The sequence below is a fragment of the Plectrocnemia conspersa genome, unplaced genomic scaffold (genome assembly GCF_051122295.1).
Source record: "Plectrocnemia conspersa isolate PC_06_02 unplaced genomic scaffold, ASM5112229v1 ptg000001l, whole genome shotgun sequence".
In the NCBI taxonomy this organism is placed as follows: Eukaryota; Metazoa; Arthropoda; class Insecta; order Trichoptera; family Polycentropodidae; genus Plectrocnemia; species Plectrocnemia conspersa.
The window spans coordinates 1,072,464-1,084,985 of NW_028277165.1; the positions used below are offsets into that span (position 1 = coordinate 1,072,464).

A 12,522-nucleotide genomic window follows, 5' to 3' on the forward strand; every position below is an offset into this window, starting at 1 on the left:
ATTTGTTATTGTTGTCTTTCATATAAGAACCATTGCGTGACCATTGTGGCGTGAACGGGTGCACATTTGGCAACACTGTTATTGCACTTGTTATTCCAAGTAGCACAAAAAAATTTTGTATTGTTAATGCGGACATGTCCGCCGTGTTAATATAATATTTTGAAAAGGGAATTTAGGGATGCTAATCCTTTCAGTGACTTTTAAAAATTAATAACAATTTTTGTTTATTGCTCTTTTAACGCGTATATGTGATAAGTTATTTTCTCATGGTGAATGCGTATCTGTGCTATGTTTTTCACCAATGATATCAGTATAAAAATATTCTTGCGTATAAACCTAAAATATAATTATTGGGATCAGTGTTTCTAACGTCGTCATATTTTGGAATGTGTAATCCGGGGATGCTGTGTTTGATACCTGTTTGGCGTCTCAACAGTTTTTGTGAACTTGTTGTAATATATTGCTGGACTTCTTTTAAACGCCGACAAAAACTTTTTAGCAGGTCTTTCGAAACTAATTTCAACCAAACGATTATAGGTAGTCAAAAATCACTTATTCTTAATATAAGTATGGTCTTTTAAAAGCGAATAGTTGACATTTATAAACATTCAATCTATAATATAAATCCATTTTAGTGTAGCCGGATATTTTTAATACTGTAAAATTATAGTTGCATAACATTATTTGATATGAACAATATAGTTACTATCAAAATGTAATTCGTTTAGCGCATTAAGCAAGGTTATAAATATAATGTTTTGCGATCAGATAAGCTTTAATCTTGATTTTAAAAGATTTTCATTATTTTCTGCTTTAACAAATAAGCAAATTTCTTGGAAAAATTGTAAAATAATACTTAACATCAGTGAAAAACTAATATTATTGTTATTTTTTGTTATTATTAAGGTGATTTTCAAAAAAGTTTCATCCTTGTCTCCCGTTTTTAACTAATAAGCGCCTTATAAAGTGTTGATATTTTAAAAATTGAATTTTAAACCACACATTAACCTAGCTAAATATATACGATAAAAAATAGGCGTATATAAACGAAATTATAATATATCAATACAGAAATTCTTATCTCCCGCATAAAAAGTGTTGAAATATTAATATTTTCCACGAAGCTCATTTAATTATTCTCTGATTTAAATTTGATATTAAATATTACCCTATCCACCACACCACACAAATATAATAACTTTACGCTCGTCATATTGCACTTCGCGCTCAAAATTTCGCGCATCACATTCTTTTGTTAGTGTAACTCATGATTATTGTATTTATTTATATTATTGGTGAACTGTAGACATGGTAATAAATAGGCGTTTGACTCCACTGCGTGAAGTCAAAAGCTTTTTTATATTAAAAAAAGTATTGAAACTTTCACTACTATTTTTTATGAGCTCTATCGAGCATCGCTACGACGCATCAGACAGACTTTTAATTATTTTCCGATAAGGCACTGAAAGCAGAGGGTAGACTAAAATTTATATTTTCCCCCAACAAAGAAAGAAAGGTAGATAACCTCAGCGCAGGTCTCTTGGCACAGCACCAAAGCTTAATACTTTCGGACAGCGGGAGTCAATTTTGCGTGACGCTGAGACATTACTACAGCGCGGCTTTCGAGTTTGCTTTTTGCCGTTGCGGCTGCCTGAAAATAAAGCCTTGAAGTTGCAAATGGAATGGGAAAGGTTTCCGCGAAGTAAACGCTCAGACATAGGCAATTTGCGTTACAAAGGCGAAATTCACGCGCGAACAGACCTAAGCGCCAAATTGCTCACAATTGAAATATTATCGGTTGTGTTATCGACGTTTAATGGCTCTTATCATTTGTAGCTCTGTATTTGACTAAGAGGCATCCCATTATCATTTTATAACTAGTAGAATCATAATTAATTCTAATAAGATGGCAAGTAGCGCAAAAATAAAACAATTTTGCCTATATATTCTCAATGTTCGCAAACGCTGTCCTTTTATTGTCCTCTTGATCTGCAGGAACAAAAAATAATCGCAGGGATGGTCATATATGTTGGATATAATAGCTACGGCATCATGACGATGTCGTTTTTAACAAAAAATCACGAATTGATAGTTAAATGAAATGTGAGCCCGTGAATTATCGCGGCGTAACGTACAAGCGTTGATTGTTCACAATTATAGTAGTTTTTTCGGCATGTCTTAATTGTTGAATTATTATATATTGTATATTATTTGGTTAGTGAAGTGAAAATATGTATTGTATTCGTATATTTATATATATATATACTATGTGTTGCAATTGATTATTAGGTGCTCGTTGTGTCATAGTTGTACTAATTAAAATTAATAACACATTTTTCAATGAGCTAAAATTAAATATAAACAAATAAAATGAACCTAGGTATCAACATAATAATTTGTACGTAGAACAGATTTAGTAATAGAATTTCCACACATCTGATTTTGAGTTGCTATCCCTTTAGCACCGGTGCCTTCATATGTCAATTTGACACATGTGGGTTTTCAGTCCGTATAATCCCAACATACGAGTGTGAATTGGTATAATTTTTATGGGGCGTGAAAACTAATTTGTGCGAAAACATATCGAGCACATGGAAGTTAATGGGCGGCCAAATCTGAGGGGCGACAGTTAACGTATTACATAATCATAAAATAGATTTTTTATTAGACAAAAACTCCTCTACGGCCGGAGGGGTTAAATTAAATATTACGCCGCATGTGTTTCAGTCTTATTTATAGGGGGGTCTAATATAACCTAATTAACATCTGTGTGTGTGGCGTAAATTCGGATTAAGTTTTCGGTTAAGCGAAAAATAAAAATTATTCTTGTAATAAAATAACTTACAGTTAAATCTGGAATTTAAAAGCAGCGAAGAGTTAAACGCTTCGCATTTTTTTATCTGTACTGCATAACAAAATGTACTGAATTGGTTATTTTAGTAAAATAACTTTAAGACATTTATAATGAAACAGTAATATATGTATATATATCTCTTGCCCGCAAAAAAGGGATCAATAAAATTTATTTGTTTTTTAGAATGATGTTTATCAGACAATTTTATATCTGCGATATTGTTAAAACAATGAATAAACATGTGGTAATAATAACACCAAGCAATTTATTACTAATTAATTATTATTTTTACATTATAGTTATAATAGAGCTATATATGTATAATTATAATATTTTCATATTATAGTTATATTATAATATAAATATTAAATAAATCCATCTACCATTAATGTTAGCGATCTTAAAACAGTGGCTTCAATTTTTTTTCATTTTTAATTTAAAAATAAATGCTCGATTAAAAAATATGACTTTAACAAAATATTTGTGAAAATATAAGAAAGCTTGCTAAAAAAATTGTTAGTTAATTTCAGTTGTATCGTTATTTTTTTGCTAATAACATATAGTATTTAGATATTACTAATTTATTAAGGAGAAATCCTTTAAAATTCAATATTGGTTAGGCAAAAATATTTACATACATACATTATATTTTTTTTATAAAAATTACCCATTAGGTTATTATTAAGTATAACAGTTCTTATTATATATGATTTATTTTTATATAAAAAAAATTATATATATTTTTTTTATTTGGAGGCAATTATATAGGGAAAATATGTAAAGTTTGACGAAGCACCTGTGTCATAAAAAACATACTATTCTTTTATAAAAAAATTGCCACAAAGATACAGTAATACGGTTTAAACCAGAAACTAAATGCTGATTATAGTTATTTTTTTTTTAAATATCGTTGATTTTAAACAGTTTTTTTTTAATTTTTTAACGTCGTTGCTATAGAAAAATACTTAAGATATTATTAATTACATTTCATTATTTTTCTTAAATAATTATTCGTAACATTAGTTATTATTAAGTCAATATATTAAACTTGTGTGTTTTTAATTATAATACATTTCATTATAATAATTATAGTACATTTTTTTGAAGTAGAATTAATATTTTTTCTAAGTCGCTATGAAAATTGTGTCGCTACAAAAACATATTTATAGCATTTAAATTATTTAGTCTAGTTCTATAATTAGTTTTTTAGAGAAAAGTTTTTTTTTATTAGAGTAAATTTTGTCGAAAAAAATATGTAAGAGTATGTTAAAATTGTGAAATATTTCACTGTAGCTCACAGTCACATAAAATTATATTATTTCATTCATAAAAAATACCAGAAATATGTGATAATATGGTTTAAATGTTTTATTTTTTTTTAGATATTTTCAACATCATTGCTTTCAAAAAATACATTTAATTATTATTTAAATAATTATTATATAAGGTTGTTTTATTCAAATATTTTTATAAATATATTTATTCGTTTTTTATTATTCTAATTGGGAAAAATAAACCCATTTACTATTACTAAAAGCTGCTTGCATCAAACATACGAAAGGGATCGTGAAATATATCAAAATTGTGCTCATTGCAATATTGTATATTAAAAGTTTGACAATAGACGATATATCAGCATTTAAAAAAATGCAAATTTGAAAATAAATATACTATATTATATTTATTGTCAACCCCTTTTCCTGAATTTTGGAATTTTTTAGTGTAGTGAAATATTAAAACGTATATTTGTGCGATTAAATATGTTTTTTGAAAGCAAATCTTAATTTTTTTGTGAATTAACTAGTTTATAGCAATTATATAGTCAAACATTAAGCGAAACGTCAAATTAAAATACTCTGAAATAGAGATCTTTAAGGATAGAAAACGTCAACCAAGAACATTCAAAAGATGATTTGGAAGGTGACGCACTTTTACTAAAGCAGTACATAACAATCATTGTGGTCAATATATTTATACCGTTTGTCACGCTTAAACAATATAAATGTTTTTATGTAAACACGTGGTTAAAAAATTATATGCCATTGTCATGCTTAGGTCAAAAAGCTTGTCCTTATTTATTCGCGTAAAAATATTGTACATCACCAGATAATAGACTAATTTATAGATTTCCATTCTAAATAAAGTCTGAGGCGTAAATTAGGGAGTAAGTGTTGCCAAACGGCCTAATTGGGCAAAATAAACCCGTGCACAATTTGTTAAAGTAGATTGCGTTAAACACATAATAGGACTTTGAGACTAACGTCTATATTTATGTATTAATATATAATACATATATATTAAGTGTGTAATAAAAATACATACTAGGCAGATCCACCGCGCGTTTAACTGGCTAATAACGTGACACTAACCAATTTCTAAGACATGACTATTGAAAAAATCTAAAATTATAATTGATTTTAATATTAATTTTATATATCTAAGATCTCGTTAGAAAAGCGTTAATTGAGGGATTAATATGGCGACCTTCGCGTTCGGCGCTTCAAGTGCCAAATTGAAGATTACATCACAGAGATGATAGATCTCACACGTCATCGTCTTCTTAATTGAAGTTGGGTCATTAATTGAAGATGCAGCGTTTAATAACGACCATTCAGGAATTCGAACCATCAACAACGTCAACATCAGTCTAAGGCCTGTTTGTTCATAGTACAAAGAAAATATATATAAAAGTTAATTATGTGCTGTTTTTATTGTTTTCGCGAGGTGTCGTATTACAATGCCTCTTAGATGAGATGACAAGAAATTAGATCCTGCGGAACAGACGGGTCGTTATGCAAACATTTTCTCGTTAAATTTTCCTATAACACCCCCTCGCAACACACACAGGACATTAATTTGAAATTCTAGTAATGGAGACCAAATATTCACTTTCTATTTGGATAATATTTTTGTACCTGCGAGTGACGTGAATTAATTAAAGTGTGTCAACATATCATGAAGTTTTAACTTCCATATATTTTAACTTGAGTTTTTATGACTTCAGTCAAATTTATTTTGTAGAAAGTGACGAAAATCATATGAGATTATTAAAATAAACATTATAATTTTGTTAAAAGGTAAATTATGCTATAAAAAATGCGTATTCAATCGAAATAAAAATGTCAAGTTACTAAGCATGGAGTATTTATATATAAAAAAACACTTACGTATTCATATAAGCATGTCTCGCACTTCTGTATATATTATAATGTCAAGAAAACGATAAGTGGTATTTTATAGTGTAGGTAAACATACAGCGAAAAAATTGTGAATAATAGTTACTAAGCTGTAATGACTTCGCTGGGATTAAAAAAAGTGTAGTGTATTATACTGTTTAATATATGTGAGATATCGGTAGTGATGAAGTTGTCTGCTTGAAAGCTAAGAGCTAAATTGCAGCGATCCTTTTGGGTCAGCCGGCAAAATATAATTTACATGCCAAATGGCAAATGCCAAACGCGCTATATAAACAATACTTAACTTAATTACGTATATGTTTCTGTTTTATTTATAATTTGCTGAATATTGTGGATTCAGTTAACACGTATAAGTGTATTCGTTGCTTTTCGGCTAACCGATAGTGCATTTTTTTTGCATTTATATGGGCATTTATTTTCATGAAATTTATTCTAAAAATATATGCAAATATTTCGGGCAAATTCATTAGGCAGTCTAATCCACCCTATTTTATTTTAATGGCGGCTATTAAAATATAAAAAATTATTGTAAATATGTTTACAAATCTTAGCTTTGAAATAAAAATTAAATTTGTATGTAAAATATATTAGCAAAAAGTGTTTTTTTTTATATGAAATCTATTGAAATTTGAGAACACTAACTATCGTAGTTCAAATCATATTGCCATGAAACTTGTTATAAGAATAGTCGTTGTGAATATCTTGGTTTTTGTTAAGTAATCTAATCCGCTATCTTGTTTCTAAACTATAGTTATTAAACAAATATTAAAAAATTAGAGTAAAAAAAAGAGGTAAAAAACTTTTTTTATATTTAAAAAATGTATTAGTTTATTTTCATTTTATTTTAATTGGAAAATAATGTCGGTTTCGAAGACACGGTAACTACCATAGTTTTATTCATATTGTGGTAAAGATTATTTTAATTACATAAGCTTTTTCACCAGTTTAATCCACTACCTTTTTTTAAAAAGCAGCCATAAAAAATATAAAAAATTGTAGCTTTTTATATTTTTTATAGCTGCTGTAATTAAAGAAATAAATAGTTTTAAAATATATAAATCGAATTAAAATGTATTTTTTTATTATTTTTGTGGGACATACCGAAATTACGAAATTGTCTTAGTTTTATTCATATTGACATAATACCGGTTTCAATAATATTTATTATGTCGGCTAAGTTCTTTAGTTAACCTAATCCGCTATCTTGTTTTAAAATGACGGCAATTTAAAAAATGTTAGAAAAAGGGAAAAATCATAAAAAAATAAAAAAATATCGCAATTTTGCTTAAAAATCCTAATAATTTTAGAAATGTTCCGAAATCGATATAATTCTTGCGGTTTTTGCCAGACAAATATTTATCACAAACATAGTTTAGGGATACTTAGGTATTTAAAAATTTGAGTATATATTTATAATTTATTTTATATAAAAAGCCAGATTTTATCGCAATTAAGACTTACTGATGCCATGATCATGAATTAGAAAAAATCAATCCAGGTCCAGTACTATTGAAAAATGTTATACTTGCGAATCTCTAAAAAATATAATTTATAATGATACTATTAATATCCGATTTAATGTTAAATAATTAGATACATATCTTATTTTATTTTTAAACTGCAAAAGTTACTTTCAGTTAATTCTGCAAATATTCTCACAATACTTTTTTGGTACCTAATTAACAACACTTATTTTTAAATATGTTAACAGTGTAATTTACTACATCAGTACCGTAAATTATAAAATTTAATAATACATAAAAATTAAATAAACATGTTTTTCCCTTGCTAATACTACTTATTGTAGCAGTTTTCGATTAAAGCGATTGTGGTAATTTAAAAGATTTTATAAATTTGCTCTAGTATATATTCAATTAATAAGCAAGCTTATTTCTAGGTAAAAGCCAAGTTGCCCTCCCATTTAATATAAAATATGATCTGATATACAATAAAATACTAATTCATAAACATTCGCTATTAAAAAGCATTCAAATATTTATATTATTTCAACTACTCAGTAGTGGTTTGTTGGATTATAATTAGTCAAAAACACTGTATGATAATCGCAAAACAAATAATATATCTATAGAGACTATCATCAAGTCGCTTTACTATAATATAATGGAAGCCAAAAAATATTTTTTAGTCCTTAAATAGCTAATATACTATTAATTTTTAATGAATGTAAGACTATTATCTTTTTATTTAAAAAAAGTTAGTACGATATATTGAAGTTTTAAACATGCAGGATCCTAAGGTTCAATGGAAAAATAGTAGGTGTTATTTTCAAATATCATTTGCTAGCTTTATGGAATAATTGTTTGTGCACTCTAGCTCTCAGTGGTCTCTGATCGAGTGCACACGGTTGCGTATATATTTACTAACCGATTTTAGATTTTATTTTTAGCAACATTGCTAGAATTTTTTTGGAGAAAATGTTACGCCTTTATTTTGATTACAATAATTATAATAATATCGCAAATTATAAATTTTATTGATATTGTGCAATTATTCTTTTTAAAAAAATCTTTTTTAACTGAAACTACTCCTAAAAACTGTACATTATAAATATATCTACAATATATTTATTTAAAACTTTATTTTTATTTTTATCCATTAGCTTAAGCATATCATTATTTTATAATTTATTTATTACTAAAGTTATAGAGCAAAATAAATTTAAAATCCAAAAGCAGCATAGCTAATACTAGGAAAGGGTGAAATGTTAGCTAGAGCTTTCTCTCCGTTATATGTGCTCACGGAAAATGGAAATTCTCGTCATTGTTAAACTCTTAAACAGCAATAAAGGTACAGGAATTTAAAGATTAGATAATATTTTGTTGAAACATCTGCTTTAAATACTTAATTTATATTTAATATTTAATGCTTATATTTTACGCATTTACCCTCTAAATAAAAAAACCGTCAAATATCATCCGATAAAAAACCTGATAAAATACGTAAATTTATTTTCACTATTTAAAAAAAGTCTTATCGAGCTTATCTGAATCTTTTAGAGATTTAATTAATTACCAACTTAGCACACCTTTAGTTACATTCCTGAAAATTCAATATTATTTATTTCAATAATTTATTTAGCTGATATAGCTAATTATTTATACATTAAACAAATATAATCAAAACATACATATACAATATAAAATAAACCAAAATAGAATATAAAAAGTACTAATATAATTTATCTTAATGCACAAAGGTATTTCTTTTCTCATTGAGGAAACCCTCTATATTTTTATTTTTGCGAATCGTCCTAGGAATATTATTAAACAAATTCACACCACCGTACAATATTCCCCTCGCTGTACACGTTTTCTTATATCTATCTATCCTTGAATTATATCTATTATTTTATTACTTATATATAAATACTAAAACATTCATCTTCAATATTTCTTGAATATCCGACAATTCTAATTTTTAAATCATACTTCTACAACTAGTAAATTTATTTTTAATTATGACTACTCTCATTGCTCTATTTTATCTAATTTATTAAGCATATATGTTATATTGTTGCACAATAATTGTAGTGGGGCAATATAATACTATTGTAGATTATTTTTTTTTAGGTTATACTTCTAAATAATATACCTATTTTTTACTATTTTTTCTTAATACGTAATTACAATGTTTTTTATCTATAGTTTTTATTTATATAATAGAGTTATCTATAATTATTTTTTTATTAATACAAATATTTACAATTATTAGATAAACGTTTAGTTTCATTCTTATTTAGTTTAAGTACATTATTTTTAACAATTTTTCTATTATACTTAATTCATTAATTAAATTTTATTAAACTTTCTTAACATTGTCACCTATGCAATAAATTAAAGTGCCGCTTTTATATATTCTTATTTATATCATTAATATTGTATATAATAAACAACAATGGTCCTAATTTAATATTATTTTCTCTTTGGAATAAAAATTATTTATTTAAATTTTTTGCTCTTTTTAAAAACAATTATTAAACGATCTTAAATATATTTCACTTACACATTACATATAATCTCTAATTTTTCAACATTACATATACTTTTGTGTATTGTTTCTAAAGCTCTCTTAAAATCCTAGAAAACTATGAGTAACACAGTTTACAAATAATGCCATGTGATTCTTGGCAAAATCAAATATATTGTTTGAATATGGATTACGTACGTTTTGCTTATTTATTAGTCTGATCAAAAGTAAATAGCTCAACTTCTTCAGAGTTAGTAGAAGTATCGGTCATCCGAGTACCGACCGCGCGGGCAACCGAACAGCGCGGCAATACGACAAAAAGTGGCGGGGGGAGAATTCGTAGTCCACTGGCCTCAGTGCTCTGCGTCGCGCGCGGCCCGAACGACGTGTTTCGACGTCGCCCGTCTTTCTCTGTCTTTCTCGCGCGCTAAAAAGTTCTCGAGTTCTACGAGAGTGCCGCACGGTTTCTTTCTTCATCGCACGGCGACTCACGGTGTGTACACTTCCCACACTTTGTTCCACTACACTTAACACTTTGCGTTCGGCAACTTTTTTCGCCAATTTTTATCATCGATACGTTCTCGCGAGTGTGTGCATATGTAGTAATAACTTTTTATTCGCCGAAAACAAACACGGACACACCCACCTGTGCACAGGTGTGGCGCTAATTGTCGCTCTGTTGGGTGCCGTTAAGCGCTATTATCTTATCGTCGATGCTCTTCTTTTGTGATTATGGACACTGCGGAATGTCGTATTGTACGAATTACTACGGCTGACTTTTTGCTTCGACAAGTTCAGTGCCTCCAAATTTGTCTCAGTGGAATGTGTAATGTCACAAAGATGATTTGTGTAATGACAGAGAGGGGGTACGATGTTGATATGGGCAAATTGAATTTATATTTCATTATCTGAATCAATACCTCTCTATATTTTATAAACAAGTGTTTAACAAAGTTGTATCATATGGTAACTCAATAAAAGTCTTTGAAAAAGTTGTAATATTACATGTAATCTTTGATTAATTACACAAAACAACAACATTTTTGCCACAAAGATAAGAAAGCTCGACTTAATTGATTATTTTTTTATATTTTCAAATGAGCTCATCGTATTAAAAATCTTTTACGACTGTGTGTATTGATTGTTTTGCGCTCTCGAAAATACTTGTTTTTTTTTAATTAAAAAAAAAATGTACAACATGGTATTTTAAAAAAATATTTATTTTTATTTATAAAGTCATATAAAATATATATAGTTAATTACTTGCTTTCTTAATTACATATGCCTCTAATTATTATTGAAGTTATGTGTTAACGTGCTTTTTTTGTGATTATGGACATTGTGTGAATTGTTATAGAATTACCACTACTAACCCTTATTTTGAATGATTCAGTTGTAGCAAATTCTATTAATTAGTTTTAGTGTAATGTGAAATATCACAAAGAAGATTTGTGAAATGTAGAGAGAGGAGGATCGGGGTTTTCAAACCTGATTATTAGACCGAATTGATAAGATTATTAAGTGAAAACCAGAAAGGAATCCTATACCTTATATTTTATACATTATGTATTTGAGAGGTTCAATGGTTAACTATGTTATTTTAGTTTTTTATCTATGATTATTTACATTAAACAATAGCATTTTTTCCCACAAATATAAGAAAGTTTTTCGATTTTATTGATCGTTTTTAAAATAATTTTAAGAATTGTAATTAAAATATAATGTGTTGTCTATGATTATTTACACTGAATAACAACATTTTTGCCACAAAGATAGGAAAGTTCGATTTATAAACAATATACGCTTTTCGATTTCATTGATTTTTTTATTTGTATTTTAATAATGCATTGATTCAACTAATCTTCGAATCATTATACTAAATAACAACATGTAATCTTTGATTAATTACATTAAGCAACAACATTTTTGCCACAAAGATAAGAATAATCAATCTATAAACAATTGAAATTAGTCGTATTAAAAATAATTCTATGTGCACTTTTATGAGTGTATTGATTTAGCTCATTTAAAGCCGAGCTATAAATAGTTTTTTTTTAAAAACTCATCTTAAAAAAACTAGTTTTATTTGGATTTTTATGGCTTCTAATATTAAACTATAAGCTCATTTAAAGCTGAGTTTTGGGTATCAAATACTGTATTTCATAAATACAAATGTTTTATAACATTTTTTTGACAAAAAGATACAATATCTTATATTATAATATGTGCTGATTTTCCTTTTATATGTATTATAAGTTGTCTTAAAAAAATTATTTAAAATTGAAGCAGAAAGTCTTGCTTTGTATCTAAGCTAAGCTTTGATAACGTTTTTTAAAATTAATTTATAAAATGCAAATGTTTAGTTATAGTTAATTGTACATATGATTCATAAATAAATTTAATTCATAATTTTAAATATAAAATTGTTACAGAACAATGTGATAAAATGTATGCACAGCTACATACATAATGTATAATAGAAGT

General features: G+C 27.1%; 1 protein-coding gene across 4 annotated transcripts in view; it reads left to right on the plus strand.

Moving 5' to 3' along the window:
• Positions 1-10,393: 10,393 nt before the first annotated feature.
• The window catches only part of LOC148238309 (fasciclin-3-like), a 256,136-nt gene continuing 254,007 nt past the window's right edge, over positions 10,394-12,522 (plus strand). For all 4 annotated transcript variants that reach the window (XM_088181407.1, XM_088181485.1, XM_088181578.1 and 1 more), the window contains exon 1: positions 10,394-10,531. The gene's annotated coding sequence lies outside the window, so the exon portion shown is untranslated. The remainder of the gene's footprint in view (positions 10,532-12,522) is intronic.